We start from the raw sequence: 27855 nt of genomic DNA, 5'->3' as shown, positions 1-27855 counted from the left end.
ACTATATATCGATATAAGAAAATGTTTGCAGAACATAGTAGGAGTATACCATGTTTTTATTTATAATTACGTAAGTAAGGCATGCATGAACACATTCTCCCTATACAAGGCAAACAACTCAGGCTGGCGAGAGGGCTCAGTGGGTAAAGGTGCCTGTAGCTAAGCCTGATGAAGTGAGTTCAGTCCTTGAGACCCACGTGGTAGAAAGAGAGAACCAACTCCTACCACGGCAGGAGCACTTCTATGGCAGTGTGCCCACATGCAAGTACACATATACATAAATAAAAGGTGGTAAAAGGAAATTCCAGGCAATCCTTTGCTACATATTGAATGGGGGCCAGCCTGGGGTACGTGAGACTTTTCAAAACACTGAAAGATTTTTTTAAATGAAATTTTAAAATTAAACAAATAGTAAGTAAAAATTCAATCAGAGGAGTGGACTCCCTTGATAAATCTGCCAGAAGAAGGAACAACTTCTGTTAGCTTGAAGTATCTGTGTAGACTTTAAAAACTATATACAGAGCCAGGCATAGTGCTGAATACTTTTAGTCATAGCACTTGGGAGGAGGAAGACAAGAAGGATCTCTGTGAGTTCAAGCCCAGCCTGGTCTACAGAGTAAGCTTCAGACCAGCCAGAAGTGCTACATAGTGAGAACAAAGCAAAAGACCCCTGCATATATGTGTATGCAGAAATATAGTTTTGTGAGCCACCTTCGACATATGACCGTGACTCATAGAATGCAAGTTGCCTTACAACTTTGTTTGCTTGTCTATGCATGTATGCATACATACACACATACATCTATGTGTGTAAACATATACACACACATATACATATATGCTCTGGTTAGCCTGCTACTTGCTATGTATCCCATGCTGGCTTTGAGTTTGTTGTAACATTGCCTTGGCTGCCCTGGTGGTAGCATAACAGATGCACACCACACATTCACCTTTGTTTCTTCCCAACCTCCCTATCTTATCCCGATGTTCCTTCTTTCCCTGCTCCCCCTCTCTTTCCTTCCTTTGCAAGATGGGTCTGGTTGTGTTGCCCAGGCTAGGCCAAAGCCCCAGAACCCAAGTGATCCTCCTTGCTTTATCCTCTGGAGTAGAGTACACGTGAATAAAAATTCAGGGTGGAGACATGATCCCTTGATGGGGCCTTAGGAGCCCATGCTCTGCTCTGTTCTGCTCTGCCCCGTGCACAAAGATGGTTACAGGATTTAAAAAGTTTAGTGCTGAACAAAACTGTGAGATTCTTTGCTTAAACGTACCAGGAATTTCAGAATAGCAGGCATTAAGCCAAGCAGAGGCCCTTTAAGCACGAGGCATGTTCAGAAGCCCACGGAGCTGGCCTTGCCTCTAAGCTCTATGGAGAGCTGCTGACTTGGCCGTCAGAGCCTTCCATTCTCTGAGTTAATGCCTGCCCTTTTCTGACAATGGACATTCCTGTCTCAGCCTCCACACTGGCTATTGTCTCCTGATTCTGCACACAGCCTGCTCCAGCTGCTTCTCTGCTCCAAGGCCAGACTGCTAAGCAAGCTCCCGGGCGGGGTCCTTGACTGCCTGCCTGTCAGCATTGCTCCAGAGGCACCCACAGCTATGGCAGTGCTGTGGAACAATGCCGTGCCTTTGCCGCAGAAGGAAAATGCCTCTGAAGAAAAGAGTGCATCGATCCACCAACCAAGAAACTTGGATTCCAGCTCCAGCCTTACCATGGGCACTGTGTGTCCTCACTTGAAAAGTTGCCAGGTATCTTGGCACCTTACTGTATTTCAGTTAAAGGAAGGGGTGAGATTCAACAGTCTTTATAGCACTTCCAGTCTAAATATCTGTGTTCCGGTGACTAAGAGACTATATAGTAATACTGGTGAGTGACAAGAGCTGATGCTCCGTGAGCCACGCACCACTCAGACCTCCCATTTCGTGCTCCCGTGAGACTGGCAGTATTATTACCCTTACAGATGAGGGCGCTAAGGCTCAGACCAAAGCGTGTGCCCTGTGAGAAAACATGAAGGAAATATTCTCTCCACCCACTCTCCCCTCCTCCTGTCCCTTCCCCTCCCCCTTCCCCCAAGACAGGGTTTCTCTGTGTATGTAGCCCTGGCTGTCCTGAAACTCATCCCGTAGACCAGGCTGGACTTGAACTCAGAGATCCAGCTTCCTCTGCCTCCTGAGTGCTGGGATGTGACATATCGCTTGGCTTGGGAAATGTTCTATCAGTCGAATGTGGTGATGATCAGGCAACTCTGTGGATTTGCCACAAATCAGTTTGACACTTATGTTGGGTATGTTTTACAGTAAATTATACATCCATAAAGCTGTCAAAAGAAAAGGAATAAAGGTACGCACTGAAGCTAGTTTATGGCAGGGCCTCCCCCCACTACCCATGTTGCCATAGTCTGCGTTCCTCTCTGAACATGCATTGTCCTCTATAGGAATGGACTACAGGAGCGGGGTGGCATGCGGTTAAATCCTGGCCCTAGCGCTTAAAAACCCACCTCAGCCCCCCACCCACGCACACACAAGATACTTAACTTCAATTTCTTCGATTACAAAATAGAAATAGAAATGATAGCCATGGGGCCTAATAGCTATGGTAAAGGCACTTGCCTGCAAACCTGATGGCCTGAATTCAATCCCCAGGATCTGCATGATAGAGAGAAGCAGTTCCTACAAGTTGCCCTCTGACTTCCATACATACGCTGTGCACATGTATGCACCAATGGTCGAGATCATGCACAGTAAATAAATAAATAATAAATAAATAAATAAATAAATAAATAAATAAATAAATACTTTTAAAAGGACACTTAATGAACTGCCAGGGGCCTGGTGGCATGCATCTGCAGTTCTTACTACTCAGTAGGCAGAAGGATCACTTGAGCCAAGCAGTTTAAGGCCTGCCTACGCCATATAGATATCCTGTCTTCTTTAATGTTATATGAGTGTTTTGCCTGCGTATATGTCCGTGCACCACTTCAGTCCTTAGTGCCTGTAGAGGCCAGAAGAGGGCGCCAGATGCCTGAAACTGCGTTACAGACTTTTGTGAGCTTCCGTGTGGGTGCTGGGAATCAAATGTGGACACTGTTCTCTTGTCTGCTAAGCCACCTCTCCAGATCCTGATCTGCTAAGCTCCCCGTCCTAATCCTGTCTTTTAAAAAGCAACTTTAGGGTGTGTGGGGAGAGGCTGTGTGTGTGTGTGTGTGTGTGTGTGTGTGTGTGTGTGTGTGTGTGTGCGCGCGTGCGCGCGCATGTGATCCCAACGCTTGGGAGGTGGAGGCAGGCAGAGCCGTGGGACCCTCTGGCCAGACAGTCTGACCTAATTGGTGATCTCCAGCTCAGTGAGAGATCCTGTCTCAAAGGAAGTGGACAGCATTCCTGAGAATGATGCCTAGGGCTATTCTCTTGCACACATACCTCCTATACACAGCAAACACACAAACTCTCATACACACAAAGACATTATTAATATGAAGCTTGAAGACTTTTGATAAAAGGCAAAAAACAAAAACAAAAACCCAACCCTGATGTTTATTATCTAGGCTTGTTAAGATATGGCTTGGTATAGGTTGAGGCTTGCACTAGCTATAGTCACCCAGCAAGTGCATACAGACTTTCATTACCTCTGGGACTGCAAAGTCTGCCAGAGCCAGGTTTCTTAAAGGGGCCCAGTTTCTCTCCACCAGCCCCACCTCTATTTTCCTGGCCCTTAAAGGAACACTCCTCTTCAAAGGCCATCTTTGGAAAAACACTGGCTCTCCACACATCTTACTTTCTGGTAAGAGGGAGAAGCTCATCTTCCCGATAAGGCAGTGACTTGCTGGCTCTCATAAAACGTTCACTGCTCTGCCAGCTTTCCCTACAGACTGTTCCTCCTGGGCCCTCCTTCACTCTAGCAATCAACGTTAAAAGTAGGACCCAGGGCCAACATCATGGGGTCAGCATGGCCAAGGACAGGGCAGGGGGGCAAAGCATTCTGGCTGTACCGGAAGCCCCCTTGCTGGCTAATGAACCAAGCTAGAGAGCACAGACTTATGCATGGACAGACTTCTGTCTCCCAAAATTATACTTTGCAGCACTGAGGTCCCAATCGGTGAAGTGAGGGGGTTGGGAGGGTTGCGGGGAACCCAGTGCAGGGTCCGGAGCTGGGCATGACCTGGTGGGGATGGGGCGGGGCTGGGTAGGATCCCGTACTTCCTGTGTGATTGCTACTCTTCTGCTTGTGTTTGAGTGGCACTGCCTAAGCCACACCCCTTTCTATGATTTCGCGGATACCGCAGCCTTGGTGGTGCGTGCTGATGTCCCCTGGGTGGATGCCCACTTCGACTGATGAGCGAACTGAGGTGATGTACTTCAGCAAGTGGCACCAGCCAGGCGTGGAGGGAGCCACGTCCTCTGCAGTCGAGCTCAGTGTTTTTCCATTGGCTTCAGAGGAGGAAGTCAGAAGGTCCCTGGACTCCACCTCAAGAGCACCAACAATGTTTGTTTCTTGCTGAAGAAAATGAAGCCGCGCGTTCTTCATACCCCTGCCAAGCTCCTTGCAGACAGCTCTAAGAGCCCTGAAAGAAGCAAGGAGGATCAAGGCTGCGCCCTCCACAGGGAATGCAGAGGCTATGATTCTAGTCAAACGCCCTAAGTCCCACATGGGGTGATCCCAGTGGCAGGACAATTGAACACTGGGCTACAGTGCTCAGCCTAGGAAGAAAAGATCCACCCCACCCCATAAAACAATCAGGCTGTGGCAGAAAATTTTTTTTACTGTGCTTTCCGGAGCTTCCAATGTTCCCATCTTAGGTCAGGTCTGACTCAATGGGCTGACCACAAGCTCCCTGGGCTGATTTTTAAAGCCCTGTTTGTCACATTGACATTAATCCTCTTGTTAATAAACTGCCCTGAGGCAGGACGGTGCTGAGCAGCAGAGGACAGAGAAGGGACATGCCTTAGTGGGGTCAGCAGTTCTGGAAGCCACCTTCTCCATTATGGAAACCGTGGCCATGCCTAGGTCCCCCAGGAGAACCTGATTCACTCTCCTACCCTTCACCAACCAATCTGCCCCCCCCTCCCCGGCATCCTTCTGGCTCCTTCCATCTGACCCCATCTGCAGCCCTTGTCTTTGCCTCTCATTGATTTTCATATTTAAGGAAAATCCATTTGATTCAGAGCAACTGAATCATCGGTGTTCAGACAAAAACCACTCAAGGTAGGCACTTGGCAGAGGCCACTTATGGGTAGGACTCTGCCTCTTCTCCAAACAGGACTCTGACCATACTGGCTGCTGGCTGTTTCTCTCTCACCTATGGCCCCGTCTTGGTAGCCTTTCGGACACTCTGCCTGTCACCCCAACAAGACCGGGTCCCTTATTTCTCTTTCATAACCTATAGGCATCCTCCTGTGTTTACCCACAAACTCAAGTTCACTGTTGGAGACGTGTGCTTGAAGCATTTGGAACATAGTAGTGTTGGGGGAGGGGGGATCACCGGAGAGAAATATTGATCTAAATATAAGACTGAAATCTCACAAATGTATTGTGTTGGCCTTCCTTTCCACTCTGAGAAGCATCCAAGGAGTGAAGTCATGTTGACATTACCAGTGTGGCCGCAAGGGCCCCATGCACGATCTCAATGTCAGTGGGCAGTTGGGTTTCTGATGCCCATTTGCACGACTTCTGTCTTTTGTCCTTGGGACTGCAGGGCCAAGAAACCTCAGCAGCCCTTGTCAGTGAGCACCGGGGAAAGAGAGTCAGTGTAATCCAAGGTGGCTTCAAACTTATGATCCCTTTGCCTTAGCCTCCTGAGTACTGAGAGTACAGGTCTGTGTCACCCATACAAAATGGCATCTTCTTAAAACAAGGCACCCGTACGCAGGCTGGGGGTATTCTGAGAAGTACAAGAATTCCAACCGACGAGTGTCAAGTTAAATGAAGTCTCTTTTTTTTTTTTTTTTTTTTTTTTTTTTTTTTGGTTCTTTTTTTTCGGAGCTGGGGACTGAACCCAGGGCCTTGCGCTTCCTAGGTAAGCGCTCTACCACTGAGCTAAATCCCCAGCCCCATGAAGTCTCTTAAAACTCTGTTTATTGACGATGTACTAACGCCAGGCACAAGCACGTCACCTGCACTACCTCCTTTAATCCTTTCAGAACTATTAGAAGACAAGACATACCGTTCTTGTAGGAAACTGAGGTAGCCAGAGATAAAAGAACTTGTTAAACCCGGGGGCAGCAGACTTGAACTCTGCGCCTTCAAAGCCCACACCTTTAGCCATTACACACAGAGCAAGGGGCTTGTGGGAGGTATTAATTCTGCAGCTGTCTCATCCCTCCAAAGGACAATGTGCATTCGCGGACAAAAGTCATATTAAAGTCATTTCCCTGGCTACCTGAGAAAGATCCTGTCTACTGCCTACTTCCCCTTATCCTATGACTCTGAGTGTCTAGGTGGGGCCTCAGGCAAGACCCTGGAGCTCTAATCCTGACTGTTCCCAGACCAGGGAGAGAGCATTTTGCTTTCTCTCCCAACCACCAACCCCAGCACCTTGAAAATAAATCAGTCTTCCTGATTGTTGGCTGAAGCTGGGAGAGGGTAAGATCCTCAGGTCCTGAGTCCCTGGTGGCAGGTGTTCTGTGTCACGCACAGCCTCAGCTGCAGTCTGGAAGGCCCCAAGTCAGGAGGCAAGCGCCTTAAGCTCAGCCCCATCTCAAGATTGAAGATAGTTGCACAAGGATGTGGGTACCATCTTGTAATTTCTCCTCTCTTCTTCCTCCCACTTCTCTGCAAGGTTCAGTTGAACCTCTACTATTTGCTAGATAACTTCCCGGACTTCCTGTTACCTCTCACCCAAGGGTTCCAGATCAGACAGCATGACCCTTGCAGGGTCCCAAAGTGGACGGAAATGGATGGGCGGCTCCAGAAGCAGGTTAGGACTCTTCGTCGATCCATCTGCACCTTTCTCTGGAACAACTGAGGTAGTTAGAGGACCTGGGCTGGAGGACCTCTCCTGGAAGTGATGGTGGCGGGTCCTCCTGTAAAGGAAAGGCTCAATTGTGCTAAGGTTTCCTGTCCTGACAACTCCCGGCGTAGCCCCCGCCACGCAGCAGCCGCCTTTCTGCGGCCGGCCGGCTGGAGAGGCGGGGCAGGAAGGCTAACGCAGGAAAGGGTTACGGGAATAGCTTTCCAATGACAAAGTCTGGAAGGGACCCATGCCTCCGCCCCTCTGCGGGTTAAGCTGGCACAGTGCAGGGAGGAAAGCGAGGGCGATCCGTAGCCGGGCCTCCCCTCCCGCCCACCCCCAGCCGCGGGCGCTCCTGGCTCGGCCCTCCGCCGAGGCAGCCGGCGTGTGCCTAGGGCAGCGGGTCACCAGGCTCCGCCCCTGGCCGCCCGGCCCGGGGGACGGCACTTTGTTCAGGATGCCGCCTCCTTCTCGTAGTAGAGCCGGAGCCCGCGACCGCCCTAGTGAGAGGCTGGAGGCCGGAGCGCGCGGCGCGGGCTGAGACTCGCGCGGGGAGCCGGCTGGGCCCCGGGAATCCCCGGGAAACTTTCTGGTCGCAAGGAGAAGACGCTCGGCACTGCGCTGCTCGGGCGATGCGCGACTCTGAACAGCGGCGGCGCGGACCCACAACCCGGGACCAGAGTCGCTCCGGTGAGTGGCCCGCACGGGGCGGGCGAGGCGGCGGCGCTGAGCTCTGCACTTGGAAGGGCTGGAGTCAGCCCAAGGGAGGAGAGTCTGGTGCCCGAGGGAGGCTGCGGGCTGGCGCAGGAGAAGCGCGGGATAATAACCGGGATGCTAGTGGCTTCGCCCGAGAGCCTAGACGGGGCAGCTGGACCTTGTGACTGTCCTAGGGTTGACAATGCGACCATCTAACTACAACCCTCTGAGCTTCAGTTTCCCTTCCTAAGAAATACCTGCCATTTAAAGTGCGCTAAGTTCCTGCAATCAAAGGCACTAAATGCTGTGTTATTACACACACACACACACACACACAGAGAGAGAGAGAGAGAGAGAGAGAGAGACAGAGACAGAGACAGAGACAGAGACACACAGAGACAGAGACACACAGAGACAGAGACACACAGAGACAGAGACACACAGAGACAGAGACACACAGAGACAGAGACACACAGAGACAGAGACACACAGAGAGATACCTCCTGACATACGTAGTCAAGACAGACCACCACCACCACCATCACCACCACCACCACCACCACCACCACCCACTCTGAAGCAGATAGTTAACTCTGAACATCCCAGAAGGAGCTAAAAGAAGAGCTGGGGCAGGTGACCTGGCTAGGCTGTTCCAGAAATGTGCACTGCCCAGCCACCACTACCATCCCCCTGCACCGGAGGGGGGGCGGCTATGCGGAGAAGCGCCCTCTTCAAGGCTGTTTCTTCTGGCGTCTGCCCAGGACGTCCGGGAGCAGAAAGAGCATCTCGTGGGAGAGAGGAGGGAGGAGAAAAGAGAAGCTGGGAAAATGTGAGAGAGATGCTCACCTGAGGGTGCGAGCGCGGTGCCTGGGCTTTTGTGGTCCCTTTTAATCTTCAGAGTCTACCAGAACTGGCCATAGGATAGAGAGTGGGCCAAGTCTGCTGATGGCAAAAAGGGAAGGAAGGAACTGGGGCGGACCTGAGTGGTGAGTGGCTCGGGCAGTGCACTAGAGTAATGTCCATCCAGCAAAGAGAGTCCCTTGTCCCCCAGAGCTGAACACAGGAAAATCAGCTGGTGACTCAATGGGACTTTGTTAGGACGGTCGGTCGGAGAGCGCAGCTGGCGCCGGCTTAAGGGAAGTGCTGGATCCCCCCTTGATAACACACTGTTTATCTGGCTTCCTGTTTCAGCCATTGGGATACCATTGGCTGGTTCAAATTCAATGCTGAGAAGCCTGTGGCCAGTTCTCCCGACAAAGGCTGTGGGCTCATACAGACTTTGGCACTGCCACCTACTTCAATCCCTGGGCTTTTGGCACCCCTGTCACTCACTTGTGATGCAGTAGGAGAACTTCGCAGATGATCACTCCAGAGACGTTGGCTTCCCTCAGGACAAAGATACCCATTCCTCCTCTTACTCACTGTTTTCATCCTGCTTTGGTTGGTGCATCCTTTTACCCTGGGAAGAGAACGGCAGCCATATGGATATCTCCTGAGATGTGCTTTACCCAGGGGCGGGTTTCTAGATAAATTCTCTGTCAGAATGTAGTTTCTCTGGCTGTGCTATGGACTTTGGATGCAAGAACAAATCCTGCTCTGGTCCTTATGCTCATTAAGTTGATCCAGAAAGAGAGATACTGCTAGAAGAACAGGCACTTTTATTTTCTGCTCTGTGGCAGCCTCCAGGGGCCTTTACCTGAGGTTGCCAGGTAAAGGGGCTGCTGCTAATCTGAGGCCTCCAGAGGGCTGGTCTTAATTCGCCAGAGGCAGGCCTTTGATTCTGTTTTGGACTTTAGTTATTTTATCTCCCCACCCCCACTACCACCACGGAGCTGAGGACTGAACCCAGGGTCTTGCTAGCAAGTTCTACCACTGAGCTAAATCCCCAAACCCTTGCTTTGGATTTTAGACAGGTGGGAATCTTCACTCGATCTGACCAGCACATCATAAGCACTTTATAAATATTTGCCAACTTAATAAAACTGGAAGGGAAAAATCTTTTTTTAAAAGATTTACTTTTTTAATGTATATGGGTACACTGTAGCTGTTTTAGACACTCCAGAAAGGGGCATCAGATCCCATTACAGATGGTTGTAAGCCACCATGTGGTTGCTGGGATTTGAACTCAGGACCTCTGGAAGAGCAGTCAATGCTCTTAACCACTGAGCCATCCCTCCAGTCCTGGGAGAGAAAAATCTTAATGGCACCCAGAGACTACCTTCCATTTCATGCAAATGGCAGGCTATCCTTCTCTGAGAGTTGCTTGATTTGTCTGCCTCCCAAAACCATCCCATACAATGGGTTTGGGTATCCCGAGGCCCTGGTGGGTCTTGGCCTGAGGAAATGTTCTTACCTTGCCTAATTTGTCTCCTACCTCAACATCATGTGAACAGTGTCTGCACTCCAAGGCCTGAAGTATGCTAAGCAAAGTGCACTGGACCAAGCTACAGCCCAGTCCTCAGCCCAGCCTTGGGCCACTAGGAAAGAGTTCCAGGAAGCATGAGAGCATCTTCTCAAGCCTTCCATTTTTAGTTGATGTCACCTCTCCCTCTTTTAAAGTACTTTAGAATCTTTACAAGGTTTATCATAGGCTAGCATTTTAAAAGAACCTCTGTGTCTCTGCCCAACTCCTGCTCCTCTCCCTTCAGCCCAGAGTTCAGGCCTCCTGAAGGAAGGGCTGGGCTTCTGGCCACATAGCTTTGGTGCTGCAGAGCCCACCTTGGGCTCAAGCCTCCTCTCTTTGTAGAGGTCGGTCTCTTTAGTAAATTGGCACCTTGTATGCAGATCTCTATGTCTGTAGTATTTGCGTGCACGGATGGCCGGATGGCAGCAGACAGTCCTGAGCTGTTAGTGGGAAAGAGAAAAGCAGAAACACAGGAATTGGGAAGAAAAGCTGTCTCCAGCCATCAGCTCTTACTCTGCAGAACACTGGGATCTAAGAAGTGTGGCAATACTTGGCAAACGCTTCACCTTGCTGGCCCCCCTAGTCCCTTACACACACACACACACACACACACACACACTCACATACACACTCACACACAAATAAATAAAAACATTTTAGTTCCCTTTTCTTTTTTTTTAAAGTTCCTTTTTAATAAAAAAAAATACAAAAAAAAATTACCAACGTTTTAAGTGGAAACACCCTCCTCGATTGCTTGGACCTAATCTCCCAGGGAGGCTGACTCAGGCTTAGTTTCCCCCAAGGGGTCTGGGATTCTGCATCCCGGCTTCCTGTGACTCCTAAAACAAGAAGGGAGGCCGGATGGCTCTGACCCAGACCAATCTGAATGGCTCACAGATCTGATTCAGCCTCTGATGCACGGCCTGTGAAGCCCCCACCGCCACCCTCATCAAATCTATTTGCTCTATTTAATTTTAATCTGAGATGTACTAATATGCATGAAAAATCGGGGGCGCTGATGCATGCCCCTGGCGGAGGGCTGTTAATAACAAGATGTTTCCACTTCAAAGGACTACACCGCTAGTCTGATGGCCAGTCCTCTGATGTTCTGAAAGCTTTTCTAAATGGATTTGTTTCTTAGTTTCCTTTCTGGATTGTTCGCTGCCTGTTATGTTTGTGGGCTGGTCTTATAACCTGCTGGGTTTACCTGGGAGTGTTTTCGTGTATGAGTTTGGAATCTTCTGTATCTGAGGCCACAGCAGCTAGGAATAAAGGTAGTTTTACTTTTTCCACTTTGGTGTAGGTAGGTGCTTTCCTTCCCAGCCCGATTGCTTGGGCCGTAACTTTCAGTACGCTGAGTAGCTGCAGCAACAGAGATGCACCCCCTTGTTCTCCGCCTTGGGAAAAACCTTTGTGTCTAATACGATATGAGCTGTGAGTGTCTCATGTTTACCTCTTATCATCTGGTAAGGATTCTATTTATACTTTTCTATTTTTTTTATAGTGTGAAAGGACGCTGTATTGCATCACATGCTCTTTTCTTCGTGAACCATGTGACTTCTTTCCTCCCTTCCTGTGGCTCGTGCTGAGCTTCCCTTCTCTCCTTCCCTGAGCTGCCTTTGCCTTCCGGGATAAATGACTCTGGAAGTTTTCCTTTCCTTTTTCAACAATCTGCGATTTTCTGCCACCAAACTAAGGGTGACAGAATGTACCTAGACCAGAAATGGGATGGTGCCTATTATATTTTTCTTCACCACTGTGCTTAAAACAGTTAAAAAATTATCATGGGAAAATATATATAACATAAAATTTAACAACTTTTTTTTCCTTTGAGGCATGGTTTCTCTCTATAACCCTGGCTTTCCCGGAACTCTCTATGGAGACTCAAACTCACAGAGATCTGCCTGCCTCTGCCTCCTGAGTGCTGAGATTAAAGGCGTGACCACCAAACCTGGCTTAGCAACTTTTTTAAAGACGAAAATGAAAAAGACAGTGTGACACAAAGTGGCCACAAGATCTGATTCCTCTTCCTGCCTCGACTTCCCAAGGGCCGGCAATTACAAACTTGCCCCACCCACCATACCCAGCACTTTAAGTCACTCATCAATGTGCAGTTTAGTGGAATTAGATGCTGCATATTGTCTCGTGATCACTGCCACCAGCTATCTCTAAAGCTTTTCAATCCTCCTAACCTAAAAGCTACCTATTAAAGATTAACTCCCGGCTGAGCACATCAGCCCAGGCTGTGATCCCAGTACTTAGAAGGCTGACTCCGGAAGAGGTGGAGGCTGAGTTCTGTCAGGTCTGTAGACCAAGCCCCTGTCTCAAAAAATCCCACAAGTGACTAAAACCAAATAATGAATAAAACCTCAGTTCCCCTCCTCCTGTCTTTTGGCTACCAAAATTATTTTTATATCTATAAATTTGTGAACACGTCCTTAAGAATGATAGGGTTAAAATATTTCTTTTTTTTCTTGTCGTTTAGTCTTCCAAAACATCCCTCGGTCTAGACATGATTGCTCAGATTAGTACAAGCTGATAATGTGTGGTCTCCCTCAAGCCCCGTGTGACCTTCCTTTCCTCTGGTTGTGAGCCTTCATTTTGCTTTTCTTTTCGCTTCATCTGGGGCACCTTTTAAACATTACTGATCTTTTAGACCATCCCCAGAAACTTAGCTTCCGTCAGTTTGGACTATGGCTTCAGTACCTGTCATTTAAAATAAATCTGCCTTGGTAATTCTAATGCTGTGTGAGGGTCAGGCCTGCAACTGGCTGAGCTGATTTACTGCTGGACCCTTTGACTGCTCACGGCTTCCAGAGAGGCTCTTCCCTCCCATCTGACCCGCTCTACATCCCGTTACTAATTTGAAAATCTATTTACAAACACGGTAAATGGCAACTCCCACAGAATGAATACTTTCGAAGTTGAAAAGAGCATTAATTATGTCGTCTCGCCCCCTCATAAGATCTCTCTCCTAGTGCTCATCGGGCGGCGACGTCTCTGTTACCAGGGAACTCCTAGCGACACTGCCAAAATCAACTTATTTCCTGCTCGATAGTTCTGCTTTCAGAGTTTCCCTCGTATTAAAAATGTCATGGTCGTAGCCTTTACCTCTTGGTGGAAATCACCACAAGGTTAGTGAGTATCGCCAAAGCGCATCCCCAAATCAAGCCACGTGGGATGAGGGTAAGTGCCTGCCATGCCACCTTGTCGATATTTGAGACTAGCTACCCTGGCCCTGTCCTCCTCTCTTCCTTGGTCTCACCAGCCCTTCAGACCATCGCTTGGTGTGTTGGCAGGGATATTCAGAGATGTTCACACATGATATGCTAGGGAGATTTCGAGCCAGCCTTGGAGTTTACACTTTATATCTTGATTTAGTGTGTAAAGTGTAACCTACGTGAGTGTCCGGCAAATACTGGATTTGAAACCACAGCCTCCCTATTTGCGCCATTACTTCTGTATCATCGTAGGCAGGCTGCAGATCCTGTTAAGAGACTCGGTTGCTTCTCCATAGAAAGTGGGATGAGAATATCTAACTCCTGGGACGTCATCATGTTCCCAGTTCTTCTGATCTCAACCGCCACCCTTACCCTGCATGTGGGTGCACTCGCCACACGGAGACGCTCTCAAACGTGTCGAGTTTGTGGGAAGCAGCTGGAGAGGAAACAGCTAGAGAGGAAACAGCTAGAGAGTGACTGAATCGCATGAGCTGAGTCTATGGTAAAGGCACGAGTTCAGTAAATGTCAGATTCTTCTTTTTACCTGGCACTCTTGGAACAAGCTACAGTTCATCCCCACTTGTGTCCAGAAAAACAGCAATCCATTTATGAGCTGCCTGGTATAGGTGACCTGTAGGCAGTTTACCCAGTATGACCTAGTTGGCAAAGTAGTGTTTTCACGCCTGCCCCCGCCCGTTTTTAGATCGAAAACCTGAGAATTAGGCTCCCTGAGAAAGGATAAAAGAGTACCCAAAGCAATGAAAAGTCTCGCTGTATCTTCTGCTCATTTTGTTTTGGTCTTATCTACTGTGAGGGAGTAGGCTTCAAGCATTGCATAGACTGGATATTCAATAAATTATTACTAGAGTCAATTCCCAGGGCCTGTTTTCCCAGCTCAGTGGTGCAGATAATTAAGTTGACTGGAAAGGAGAAACAGGGTTCCTGGTGGTGCCAAGACGCCACCTGTTCTCTTCTTGCTTGCCTTGAACAAAGAAGAAGCAGCTGAGGAGACACACAGTGGAGGGTGCCCAGCCAGGACCAGAACTCGGCAGCTGCCTTTCTGTCTCTCATTGGGTGGTTCTGTGAAGTCGCCTGGGCTTTTCTTGCCCAAAACATTGGAGGGGCTTGATTGTGTTGGGGACCTAGATGCTTCCCCTCGGATGTCTGTCAGCCCCCAGACCACTGAGCCCTGCACAACCTCCTGGGCACTGTGAGCTTTGTTCAGGAGCTTTAAGAGAACAACCACGATGCTCACTCCTGTCCTGAGTGGAGGCTGTGTCCTCAGGGTGCCAGGGAGACGGACTAGGAAACAATAGTGCTTTCCCCATGCTACTCTCCCCATCAAGGTTTTGTTAGAAACTTCCAAACCGGCAGAGAAGGGGAGCGCAGTGAACATCCAATTGCTGTTCTGACATTTTGTTACCTGTACCCTCTTACTCTTCCTTATGTGAGGAAGGGGGAGGCTTTTTTTTTTTTTTTTTTGGTTCTATTTTTCGGAGCTGGGGACTGAACCCAGGGCCTTGCGCTTCCTAGGCAAGCGCTCTACCACTGAGCTAAATCCCCAACCCCCGGGAGGCTCTTAAGACTACATAGAGACTAGAGAGAGGGAAGACGGGGGACAACAGACTGTATGTATGTATAATATATATATATATATATGTGTGTGTATGTGTGTGTGTGTGTGTAGAAAGAGCAATGTAACAAAATGTCATTGTCAAGTAAATGTATACATTTGCTGTTTAAGAATATATACAGAGGGGTTGGGGATTTAGCTCAGTGGTAGAGCGCTTGCCTAGGAAGCGCAAGGCCTTGGGTTCGGTCCCCAGCTCCGAAAAAAAGAACCAAAAAAAAAAAAAAAAAAAAAAAAAGAATATATACAGAGCCATTTGGGAATAGTTTGTTGACATCATGACCCTCAAACCTTTAATACTTAGCTGTGTTTCCTAAGGAAAGAGACATTCTCTTACATACCTACCGTGCCTAAATGGACCTAACAGAATTAGCTAAAATACGAACCATATCAAACTCCCAGGTTGTTTTCCAGGCACACCAGAGGGCTGCTCACTTTTTTTCTTAATCTTCTAGCCACCATGTTGAGGCCTGAATGGACGTTTTATCTCCCGGAAGGAGGGTCAGGGTCTTTTCGATTGAGATCACGATATCTGGAAGAAGAGCACTGGATTGGTGGAGTGATTGATTTAGTTTCTTACTACATAGACTAGGAAGCCTTGAACCCGTGGACTCAAGTGATCCCCTCTGCCCCTTCGCTGCATGCCAGGCGATAAGCACAGGAGGAAACGATAGTGTATTGATGAACTGGCAGGTGACAGTCACTAGCCTGTCTAGGTCTGTTGGAACACTCACTCGGTCATAAGTGTTAGTGTAAACACCCGTTTCCATTCTTTTGGACTGGCAGTGATAGTCGCGGTCTAAGGGTGACACAACAGGAACTAGAGTGATTTGCATATCATTGAAAGTCCAGGCAGATAAGCAGCCAAAGAGCTAATGGTTTAGGCAACAGGACAGGGTCAGGAGGAGTCAGGCCAGGAAACTACTGCTTGCTGTTGAAAAGTTCTGATGGGAACCTCCCGTCATGGTTTTGAGGAACCCAGCCTGCTTTGGGTTCCTTTCTGATTTCATAGTGCAGAAAGGAGTGGATGATACAGTCCTGGTCTAGTGAGGCTTCCCTACAATACTGAGCTGGGTTGGAGAGAGCATTCTTAAGCTCTGGGTGCAGCTACTCGGAGGCGCCCACGCATTGCACACTCAACAGGACACTCTCAGTGCCACACAGCCCACCTGTCATGATGATTTTGACGTAATAAACTTGAAGGATCTTTTTGCTTGTAAAAATATTTGAACATCAGCATTCATTTATTTTTTTTTCTTTTCTTTTTTTCAGAGCTGGGGACCGAACCCAGGACCTTGAGCTAAATCCCCAACCCCTCATTTAATTTTTTAAAGTGTTTTTTTTTAGTAACTCCGAACAATATATAAGCAAATATTATTGGGAAATGAAATTTTTTTAACTTAAAGGTTATCTTCAAATATGATGAAATTTTTGTGAAAACTAAGTTTGAATGTGGGTGACATTGACGTGTGGCATTTTGTAGATGTTTAATGGCATGTTGATGAATGCCAAGTTTACATTTTTGTGATCTAGAACATGTAACATATTTTTCTGCTGTTCACATCTACAGAGTTCCTTGGCTCTGGGTTTCTTTCCTGGGGGGAAGGGGGTGGGGTTAGGGGTTACAAGTGTGGGCCCCGAAGGTGTCTCTAGGGGAGTGTTGGGCCACACCACTCTGGGACAGTCCTGGGCTGCGTGGACCTCGGCTGGGTGTGTGTCATCCTCCGAGGAAGGGCCATGTCTTCTCTGCCTTTTACTAACGCTGCCCTTCCTTAGGCGTGCACTGTTCCTCTAGTGTATGATCCAAGGCAGGTACCTTCCTACCCCACAGCTCAGTCATTCATTCATGGCAGCCCTATGGACTAGGCAGGGCAAACACCCCCTTTCTATAGATGGTGAAGAGAGGCCAACCTGAACAAAGTGAAGTACCAAACCCTGTCTCAAAGAATAAAATCAGCAATATGACTGTGTGTGTGTGTGTGTGTGTGTATGTGTGTGTGTCCGTGTGTGTGTGTATGTGTGTGTGTGTGTGTGTGTGTGTGTGTGTGTGTGTAGACAGGCTTTGTGCTTACTGTGTAGTTCAGGTTGGCCTCTTTCACTTGGTACCCAGGTAGTCAAAGCAACAACATAAACTGGTTGTGTTTTGGGTTCTGTTTCTTATCTTCTCATAAGAATTGAGAATAACGTTTATACATAAAGTCAAGCCTATGTCAGATTGACAACTCATTAAAATCTTTGCTAAAATGCTTAGCTAGTCTATGGTTAATAAATGGGCCACTCCCACTTTACACATCTATGCTGTCCCGCCTTGCTGTCACTCCCTCCCAGTCCCCCTTTAAATGCTGTCACAAGCCCACCACACCACATCGGAGGCAGCTTCCCTCCCTCTTGCCCTTAGAGAAATCAGAGGCTGTTAGAGATACCTAGAAAGTGACTGAGTGGTCAGGGTGGCCATGGGACATGGATGAGAAGGACTGCCACTGAGCTGGCTGGGGACATTGGGCCTCTCTCCACCCACACAAAAGCCTAGATAGACAAAGGCCTCCGTGTTTGGAGTGATGGGCAGGGGTTGGCCTAGGTCCATCCCTGAAGCCCGATCAGGGCTGAGAACATGGGGGTAGCAAATGCTAGCACACAGTAGGGGCTCGGAAAACATTTACAGATTGGTTACTCAGGGATAAAAGTCACCTTTAGACTCAACTAAGGCAAAAGCAGGGCAAGAATGCCTGTCTGTTCCCCTTTCCCAGCCTCAGGAATACTCAGGATCCAGACTTCCCCAGCAATCTTGGAGGCCACCTTCTTGTTTGCTCTGCCTCTCGTTGAATGTTGGGCCTCTGAAGTGTGATTTTAGAAAAAGTGCACAGGCCTGACTTGGGGTCCTGTAACTTCCCCAACTTTCAACTTCCTCATCTAGAAGACAAGGGTGGGTGGCATTACTTGATCTACAGAATTATGGTGCTCTGGGGGGGAGCTGGGCCTCTGGTGTGGTGCTCTAGGGAGGAGCTGGTGGGCCGGTACAAAGTGAATGTTGGTCATGACCACCGGCCCTGATCCACGTTCAGGGATTCATGTTTCTATACTTACTAACAGTTGGCCCACTGAGGGTCTGTGTCAGACAGGAAAGTAACTGAACAAAGTCACTGTAGTAGCATCAAGCGTGAGCCCCAGCCCTGCAGATCATTCTTCTGGGAGGATTTATTTCCAGTAGGGTATGTATACACCAGACATGTGGTGAGACAATGTTACCTTGCCATGGCGTCAGAGAGGTAGAATAGGAGAGCGTCCAGTGCCAGCTCTGAGATATACGATCCCTCTGAACCCACTGGGCTCCAGACTGCACAGTGTGGCTTGCATGTGCGTGTGCATGTGGTGTGTGATGAGTGTGGCCTGGGGTTCGTTCGGCAAGGCTAGCCCATTATCTGATCCAGTCTGTGCCTCAGAGTATTACAAATACCACTGGCCTCAGAAGGAGGAGGGATCACAGATGTGGCTGAGGCAAAGAATATGGAAAGGTGGGAGATTTGAAAAGGTGAACTCCAGCTTGTGAGCTAAGAGGCAGATGGGTCCATCTCCATAACAATAGGACATCGGGAGCAGGCAGTCTGGACGCCTCAGAGGCAGAGCCCTGCCTCACAAAGCCGAGGAGAGCCAGGCTCAGTGGTCCTTGAGCCAAGGTTGCTACTCTGTTTCCTTGCACTTCATCTTTGTGCTAAGAAACCTGGATAGGTCTGAATAGGCCTTGCAGGATTCACGGAAGAAAACGGGAGCCCCCAGTTTCCTGCAGCCTTCCGAAAATCCAGACTCCCTTACAAATAAAAAGAAAGGGCCCTGTCTCTTTTTTGTTGTATTTGATTTTCATTTTAATCATGATAAAATTTACCAACAGTGATGTGAGCAGATCTTAAGTGTCTGGCTTGATGTCTTTTTGACAAATCACTGCTCCGATAGCCTATTTTTCCCCTGTCTCTTTCATCGGTAGATACCCTCCCCTCCCCCAGCTGTGTCCCAGTGCTGACTTGCATTGCCATAAATTAGTTTTGTCTACTAATGAATTTCATGGGGATGAATAATGGAGTATGTTTTGTGTGAGTCCGACTTCTTAGCTGAGCATAGATTACTTCCAGGTAAAGGCAATTTTTCAGTTCAGCCACCAAGTTTTATAGACTCATCGTCGTTGAGCTGTAGGGTCTGGTTTGTGTTGTCTCTGAGCAGTCTGACGGCGTGATCCAGTCTTGTCTCAGACTCATAAGCAATCCTGCCCCTTATCCCCGTGCATGCTGGGATTGCTGACGTGAGCCGACATTTCTGTTATGAGAGGACCGCTGCTAATTTATAGGTTCCTTAATGACACCGCAGGGCAACCGTGGTGTCCGTTCTGAGGGTTCGGACAAGCTGGTAGGGAGGTGGGTGTGGTCTTCGTTCTTGGGAGGGGGAAGTCAAAGGAATCACGAATTCCAGGCAAGCCTAGGCTCCATTATCAGTTTGAGGCCAGCCTGGGCAACCTAGTGAAACCCAACTTGGAGAGGGCGAAGGGGGGAGAAAAACAGAATCTATGTTGGCCATCCTTAAAGGAATCCTAGCCGTGTTCTCGGGGACTGCGTTTCTAGACCGTCTTTCCTTCCTATGGTGACCTTCTTTTCTTTCCTGGATTGTGGCTGCCTTCACCCAGGAATAGGAAGCTCACTGGCAGGAGTGTCTGTCCCTGCCAGTAAAGGACAAAGGGGCCAGAGTAGGACAGGGTTCTGTTGGTGATGGAGAGGGTGGAGACCCAGAGGGGGCAGCTGGCTAACAGGGATCTTGTCCCAGGCTACATTGTGCACGGTTGGGAACCCAGCACTCAGCATGGAGTCTGATACATGGAGAGCGTTTGATAAAGATATGTTGATGACTAATGGTCTGGAAAAAGGAAGTTGGGGCATCAAACCCACTGTCACACTCCCTATGGAAGGTCTGAGCTTGGGGAGCCCTGCAGGGAGAGGAAGGGTGGATAGGGTTTCACAAAGGAAAACCCAGCTGGGTGGAGCGATGCAGGTGTGTGTGTGTGTGTGAGGGATGCAATGGCTGGAGAGCCCAGAGTGGAGTAGTATTTTCAGAGGATCACTGACCTAGGAGTGGAGCCCTCTTGCACCTCTTGGTGCAGCTCATGTAAGCTTCTTTGCTCTTAGAGTCCTCCTCTCTGACGTAAGTGTCACGTCAGGTCCTGTGGCTGCCATGACAAAGTAAACTGGGTGGCAGAAGTTCATCAGTGATGCCTGCAATCCCAACATGCAGAGGCTGAGGCAGGAGGATGGAGAGATTAACCCCCCTACCCCCCCCAACCCCGTCTTGGGGCTGGAGAGATGGCTCAGTGGTTAAGAGCACTGACTGCTCTTCCAGAGGTCCTGAGTTCAATTCCCAGCAACCACATGGTAGCTCTCAACCATCTGTAATGGGATCTGATGCCCTCTTCTGGTGTGTCTGAAGACGGCGACAGTGTACTTACATACATGGGGCTGGAAAGATGGGTGGCTCCGCAGTGGAGAGCTCTGGCTGTGCTTGCTAAGGACCTGAGTTTGGTTCCCACCACCCACATGGTGGCTCACAAGCATCGGAAATGCCAGTGTCAGGGAGTCAATGTGTTCTTCTGGCCTTAGGCGGGCAGGTGGTGTGCATATATACACACATGCAGAAAAACAGCCATACACATAAAGCAGCAACTAAATACTCTTGATTTTTAATTGTTTTTTACACGTATGTCTCTCTAGTCCCAACAAGTAAATCTAAAAAAAAAAAGAAGGCTAGTTATGGTTGTGCATTCTTTTTTTTTTGCATTTTTTTTTCCGGAGCCGAGGACCGAACCCAGGACCTTGCGCTTGCTAAGCAAGCGCACTACCGCTGAGCTAAATCCCCAACCCCAGTTGTGCATTCTTTAATCCCAGCAGAGCCAGGGTGGTCTCCATAGAGAGTTCCAAACCATCCAGAGTCACGTCACATGGTGAGACACTGCCTCGGAAACATACAAACAAGCGGTTTTATAAAGAGTCTCAGGAAACTAAACAGACAACAAGATCCCCAAACCCAAGAAGTGCATTGTTTACGTTTTACACTGAAAGTGTAAAATCAAGATTCCAGCGGGGCAAAGGCTGGAGGCCTGGCCCAGCGTTAGGACCACTGGCTGTTCTTCCAGAGGACCCAGGTTCAGTGTCTAGAACCTCCATGTTGGATGGTTCACAACTGTCTGTACTTTCTGTTCTGGAGGGGTCGACATCCTCTTCTGGTCTTTGTGGGCACCAGGCACCATGTACACAGATGTACATGCAGGCAAAACACCCATACACATGAAACAAAAAATAAATAAGTCCTTAAAAAATATTAGTAGGGTCAGGTTCATTCCGTGAGACCCACGGCGAAGAGTCCCTTCTGACCTCTTCCAGCTTCCAGTGTTTGCCAGTTCTTGGCCTCCCTTGATCTGTAGACCCATCACTCCAACCTCTGTCTCCATTGCTTTAGATCCATCACTATGGAGACCACATGGTCCCCCTGTGGTCCTCTCATATTGTCTTACTGCTGTGTGTATCTGGGTCCAATACCCCTCTTGTTAGTACAGAGGTCATATTGGATGAGGGGCCAACTTCCTACCTCAGTAAGGTTTCATTTTAACCAATTACATCTGCCATGACCAGACTCCAAATAAAACCATCTTCTGAGAAGCTTGGAGTTCAACTGTCTTGACTGGTGACACATTCAGCCCATCCAAAGATGCCACCACTGCTGGGGCAATCCTTTAGGTGAGGGCATCAGATCCCATTACAGATGGTTGTGAGCCACCATGTTGTTGCTGGGAATTGAACTCAGGGCCTCTGGAAGAGCAGTCAGCGCTTTTAACCACTGAGCCATCTCTCTAGCCTGTCCGTGTCAAGAGATTTTTAGTCTGGGACATAACTGATATGTCCCATGGGACAGAATTCATATAAATCTCTCTGGGTCTCTTTCTTACAAAATGGACCTCAAGTTTTCCACATATGTAGAGAGTGTGACTCTGCCTCTGAAGTTAGGGGTTCAGGGCAATGGGAGAGTTGTGGGGCCATGCACATGTAGACATCATCAAGGAAACCCTGGTTGGAGCCCAAGAGGTGCTTTGAAGCTCCCACTAGACTCCAATAGTCATCTGCCATCTCAGGTTTCTCATCCTGATGGTGAGGATCATGGAAAGCCAGTATCCTCCAGCACCACCGCTGTGCCATGGGTCCTTCCTCAGTGAGGTCTACAAGGAGGGAGCCACGCTATAAATAGCACCCCACACCCAAAGTCCTTCTTCCTGTGCAGGAAGCACTGTGGTCTAATGGAGAGGAAAAACGTGTTTCCGGAAGAGAGGCCAGGAAAGAGAGAAGCAGAGTGGGGGCGGGCCCAGCTGAGTTCCCGGGTGCTGGAAGGGAGGTACAATGAGGTCAGGTCAGCAGGTGTACCCAAGGCTTTGATGCCAGCTTCTGGTGACCATGTGACCCTGCCTGGGGCCCGCCATTCAAGAACCTCCTGAGAATAGACATCGGAAAGAGACCTTTATGAAGACGTTAGGCTGGAGACATAGGAGGTCAGGGCCAAGAGAGATGTGTGAAGGCTGCGACCATTTGTTTGCTCGCTGGATAGTTGTCATTTTAAAATGTGGTAGATGTTCCCAAGAAGCAATGTGAGCTACTTTTTGTAAGAGTGGTTGGTAAGAAGCCAGTGATCATGGGTGTTAAGCACGGTAAAGGGTGCTTAGAGTCCTGGGAGACAGGAAAAGGCAGCAGCGGGGAGAAGCAGAAAGTCTCCTGGGAGACCTTCCTCCTGGGCATCTAGGAATACAATCAAGCCCAGGAAGGAAGCTGGACGCTTCCAGGTGGGGAGAAAGGTGTGGAGATGAGAGTGGCTCTCCTTTCTCCTGGCTCTCTGGGGTCCCCACCCCAAACCATAACTGAGGGTCTCCAGGGCAGTCCTTATCAGGGGTCTCCTGATGGATCTCAAGGGCCTTTGCCTCTGCCCAGCTAGAAGAGAGGACATTCTCCATTGCCTGTGTAGGAAATGTGGGGGTGAGGTGACCACACTCAAAGGCCAGTTCATCAAGAAGCCCCAGAGAAAGCATCTATCTTCTCAGAAGAGCCAGAGGCCTGATGGAGGATTCTTAGCGGTAATTATCACCGTGAGAGCTCAGGGCTGTGGGATCTTTCTATGGCAGAGGGCATCAGAGTCGTTCAGTGACTCCCAGCTCCGACCACTGGCTCTCCTCCGGCCCTCTGTGACAGACGCTGCTAGACCGCAGACCCCCTTAGTGGCCGACACGCAGATGGGTTGCCGTTTTTTTCCTTAAGAAAACCCTAGGAAGTCCTGGTATCAAGTTCAGATTCTTTTGCGTTCCCACGGCACCAACAGCGATGTTGAAACGCAATATTTCCACCCCCATGCTTCCAACCAGGGTGGTTTGCGATTAGAATCAAGGCAGGATCCCAGGGCCTCTAAGGAGCCTGGGCAAATTTCAACCCAGCTTCCTGTTTTATAAAATAGAGCACAGTGGTTCAGGAAGAAAAACAAAAGCTTGGCATGCATGCTCATCCAGTGTCCCTTTGAGTAGCTCCTGAACATATCCCATATCCCCTATCCTAGTGACCATGTGCCCTCACACAGAGGCAACTTTAGGAGGTGATTAAGGCTCGCCGTGGGGAGACCACACTAACTCCACCTTCTCCCCTCTCCCCCGAGCACCGTCCTTCGCTGGTGATGACTTGCCAGCAGATATCTCTCCATCGTCCCAGTTTCTACATGAGCTCACCGAGGCCCACTTGCTCACACCGCTTACCCTGGGAAGAACAGGCCATTGCTCAGGAAACCACTGGCCGTGATCCAGCCCTTTTACCGTAATCATGCTGAGAAAAAGGCAGCCATGACTTGGCTTCGGCAGGAATTAAAAGATGAAGGGAAGAAGGAAGGAGGCACCGAGGTCATGTCTGTGGCTTGACGAAGGACGCTTCAGACGCTGTAGAACAGACTGTCTCTGGGCTGTGCTGTGCTATATGGTAGCTGTCTCTGGTGATATGCTGTGTGGTACCTGAGATGCTCTCTGGGCTGTGCAGCCCTGTGTGGTGCTGTGTGGCCCTGTGTGGTGCTGTGCTGTGCCTTACCATGTGGTACCTCAGATGTCATCTCGGCTATGCTGTAGTGGGAATGGAGCCTGGTGTGAGGCATTCCGTGGGGCAGAAAGGAGGTGACCTAGGCCTCCAAAATGAAGCAAATGAAAATCAAAACAACTAGCATCAGTAAAGAGGCCTGGATGGATGGCGTGGTGGTTAGGAGTTTCTGAGAATCCTCCAGAGGATTCTTTTTTTTTTTTTTTTTTTTTAGGATTTATTTATTTTATGTATGTGAGTACACTGTCGCTGTCTTCAGACACACCAGAAGAGGGTGTCAGATCCCATTACAAATGGTTGTGAGCCACCATGTGGTTGCTAGGAATTGAACTCACAACCTCTGGAAGAACAGTCAGTGCTCTTAACCACTGAGCCATCTCTCCAGCCCCCAGGATTCTTGTTTGCCTCCCAGCACCCACATTAGGTGGTTCACAACTGCCTGTAACTTCAGCTCTAAGGGATCCAGCGCTTTCTTCTGGCCTCCTCAGACACTGCCATGCACAGGGCATGCATTCACATATCATCTGCACACACAGACATAAGAATAAAATGCATTATAACAATCTAAAACCAGGATCAGAGTGAGGAGGAAATAGAAGTGTATTTCTATGCTTCTGACACTTCCTAGGCGTGTGTGTGTGTGTGTGTGTGTGTGTGTGTGTGTGTGTGTGTGTGTCTGAGTTTTATGTTTGTGGCTTTGAATATACCCCGTGCCCCTTCCTGTCTCTGAACCTTCATCTGTGACGGGAGCTGACTCTAACCTAGCTCGCTGGACAGCCTAGCTCATGGGGACTGAGTAAGATTGTCTGTGTAACAACACGCTTAGCTTAGCACCAGGCTTGTAGAGACTGGAGGTTCTTACCAAATGGTAGCTCACGGACAAGACACTTGACCTTCTGAGGTCCGACCCTCCTCTCTGTAAATTGGGGTTTGACTATGGTTCCTTTGGGGCCTGCTGAGAGACTGTGGCTGCAAATGGCTTAGCATGGGAAGGGTTCTCAGTCCATGAACGCTTTCCTTAGGAATGCTTGCAGTCCCCCGCTTTGGGGTGACTAGAAGCAGATCCTCATCCTCCAAGAAGCCCACACTGTGGCTTTCAAGTCTCTGAATGGGGAAGGAGGGTTAGGCTTTTCCTCTGGCAGAGTTATCATCTCAGGCAGGAGAGTCTGAAAGAGTTTTAAGAGAGATGAGAGTATGCTGTAACCAGAGGAGGGCTTTCAGAGAAGGTGTGGCCAGGGTGTAGAAGCACTGGTCTCCTCCCTCCTACGTGGGTTGGGTTTAGAAGTTGGTAAGGACCACATTGTGTCCTTCCACTTCCTTTTGAGCAGGGCCTAAGTCATCTGGTACTGACAGTACCATAAGGGCCAGGAAAAGGAGATAGGAAATCTGGTTCACCCTTTGTCTGCGTGTCTTTGCATCGTCCTGTGGCTACCACAAGAGGGCGCAGTTGCCCAGCACAACCCATAGGATTCCCACGCCCTCCTCTGCAGCAGCCAGCTGGCTGGCCCCTGCGTCATTTGGGCTGGGAAAAGCAGCCAGGCTTACCCACTCAACTCCACATAGATGAAAGACAGGCGGGGGTGGGGGGCGCGATATGAGAGCCTCGGGTGGGGCAGCCCTGCACTGGGAAAACTAGGCGAGCTGAGGACTTTAATGACCTAGAGAGCAGAGCAGGATCTGTTCCCCTTAATGGTGTTTAAGACTTAAGATTCTTGGCATGGGTTCTACCTACAGAACTGCCCCACAAAAAAAACAAACAAACGAGACCTAAGCTTTTCTCTTTCTTCTCCTGGGACTTCAGGACGTAGCCCATCAGGTATGCTGGGTGATTTCACACAGACATAGATGGTGTTGGTTGGCAAAAGCAAAACGTTAATGTTGTCTAGCCTGGCTGTTTCTGGAGCCTTCTTTTCTTGCAGTTACTGGGACCGGAAGCCAGAGCCAGCTTCCCCTCCCCTATCAGCACAACCCTCCTGCGTGGCTTTGCTAACGTGCCCACTGTAGATGGACATAACCCTGCCCCAAACCGCCACTGGCTTAGCCTTGGAATTCTTTGGCTAATGGCCAACAGAACTCCTGCGCATCTGTGGTAATTTGGCGGGAGTTTGGGAGGAACAGGGATAAGCCTAGGACCCAGATTATTTGCCAGAGCCCTTGACCATAGCATGTCTGGAGAAGCAACGATTTGGTGAAACTGCGTCACCTAGTACTTCAAGTCTCAAGCTGTTGTTCCCATAGGGGGAAACCGCTCTCTATAAACCCGCATCTGGGGCCATGTAGCTATCTTTTTTCTTCCCCTCTCTGTGGACCCTCTTTTTGGGAGTGGAGGAGCTGCAAAGCACTCTCTGTGGTCTTCATATAGTCCACTGTGGCTTTCCGCTGTGTGCCGAAAGCTGGGTCTCCCAGGGTTCTGAACAGTGATGGCTTCCAATCGGCTTCCTATCCCAGGTGCCACAGAGTAGGCAGTGGACCTGGGGTAGGGGAAGGGGAGGTGCCTGAATCCAGCATTCCTGCAGCACCTCCTGTACCCCATAGGTTTTCCAATTGTGTGCCTCAGTTCTTGCTATTTCCAGAAATCCTACACAACTGTACCTAGAATCTGGCCCAGGACCAAGCTGGAATCTTTTCATCCTGAGCTTCTCTCTCCCAGAGACTACCAACAGCACTTCCTAGACCATAGCTTGCCTCCACCGTGGGGGCTCCTCTAGCAGAAAGACGAGAGTTCTCCTGAGATCCTTCTCGACTTTACACAGACAGAGTCAGCAGATCATCTGGTTGTGGTATAATGTGGTCAGGAAGACTGCCCTACATGTAGCGATATTTAATATTAGAGGATACGGGCAGGAAGATGAGCTGGTTCCTAGTCTAGATGATAACACAGGAAGAGATGAATCTGTGATCATGCACGGGGCCACCCAGAGGCAGGGTGCGGTCCCATCTGACTTTGCTGCTTACAAGCTGTGACTGTGAGTGAGAACTGCCAATGCTTGCCCAGACTGAGCATATCTGAAACTGGGCTAGAGTGGGCATTATATAAGAACTGACTTGTGTCTCTTTCTTCTGTCTCTGTTTCTGGACTTTTCTTCTGGGTCCTTTATTTCTAGACTTTGGAAACTCCCCAGGGATAGAGATGGCCCTCCCTACTTACCTCAGGTAGCCCTGCCTCTTCCACAGGGGGTCGATTTAAGGTATAGGGTTGTGACCCCAGCTTGTCTCAGGATCTCCATGTCCAGGTCTTGATTCCCAAGACAGGGACTTCTCTGTAGGGAGGGCTGTGTTTTCTCCAACAGCCTCTTATGCCTCAGTCGGTAAGCACAGCTCTGGCATAGGAAGTTTAATGTGGAAAACAAGGGTCCCCAGTGAGTATAACCAATGAAATTTGAGACTCATTGAGAGGCCTCTTGCTTAGGAAGGTACCTGACGGCTCTCAAGGTGTTTTGCTAAGGTTAAGTGTATTCCAGAACTTGGGTCCTTGTAGACAGAGGGTGTTTCTGAAGTGCAGACATCTGGAGGGCAGATGTAGAGTGGGTTGGGAGGAGTGAAGTCCTGGAAGACTTGGGATTCCAGGCCCCATGACTCACTCGCCCTTCACAGCCACTTCCCAGCAGCTGGGCTGCCTCAGGCCTGAGGCCTGGGCTGTGTGGTGTATCCAGCCAGGTGTGACTGTGCAGTCGTCGCTGGCCTGGGGCACAGCTGTCTCTCAGCTGCATAGGACTGGAGAACTGACAGGGCGCTCGCTCTCTCTGCCATGTGCTCAAGAGGTCCTGGGTTCCTCTGAGCCCAGCTGAAGACCTGATCTCACAAACAGGCCATTTTGGGA

General features: G+C 49.2%; 1 protein-coding gene and 1 long non-coding RNA gene across 8 annotated transcripts in view; one reads left to right on the top strand and one right to left on the bottom strand.

Annotated features, from left to right (window-relative positions):
- Positions 1–38: 38 nt before the first annotated feature.
- LOC102553722 (uncharacterized) lies at positions 39–27362 on the bottom strand. Of its 3 annotated transcripts, XR_015635958.1 has the most exons (5): positions 27184–27362; positions 15282–15427; positions 8973–9099; positions 8487–8579; positions 6049–7017 (listed from the first exon to the last, which is right to left on the bottom strand). It is a non-coding gene; the product is annotated as an uncharacterized LOC102553722 (long non-coding RNA). The 3 variants fall into 3 exon arrangements; XR_015635959.1 differs by lacking the exons at positions 8973–9099; positions 15282–15427; positions 27184–27362 and adding exons at positions 39–604; positions 2159–4559 and having other exon boundaries at positions 6826–7017; positions 8487–8785; XR_015635957.1 differs by lacking the exons at positions 8973–9099; positions 15282–15427; positions 27184–27362 and having other exon boundaries at positions 8487–8785.
- Nav1 (neuron navigator 1) overlaps positions 7429–27855 on the top strand; it is a 253346-nt gene continuing 232919 nt past the window's right edge. For 4 of the 5 annotated variants that reach the window (XM_087581658.1, XM_087581657.1, XM_087581656.1 and 1 more), the window contains exon 1: positions 7447–7634. The gene's annotated coding sequence lies outside the window, so the exon portion shown is untranslated. 5 annotated transcript variants of the gene reach the window in all.

Source organism: Rattus norvegicus, chromosome 13, assembly GCF_021556685.1.
Source record: "Rattus norvegicus strain SHRSP/BbbUtx chromosome 13, alternate assembly SHRSP_T2T, whole genome shotgun sequence".
NCBI classification, from domain to species: domain Eukaryota; kingdom Metazoa; phylum Chordata; class Mammalia; order Rodentia; family Muridae; genus Rattus; species Rattus norvegicus.
This window is presented reverse-complemented; position numbering and strand designations above follow the sequence as displayed.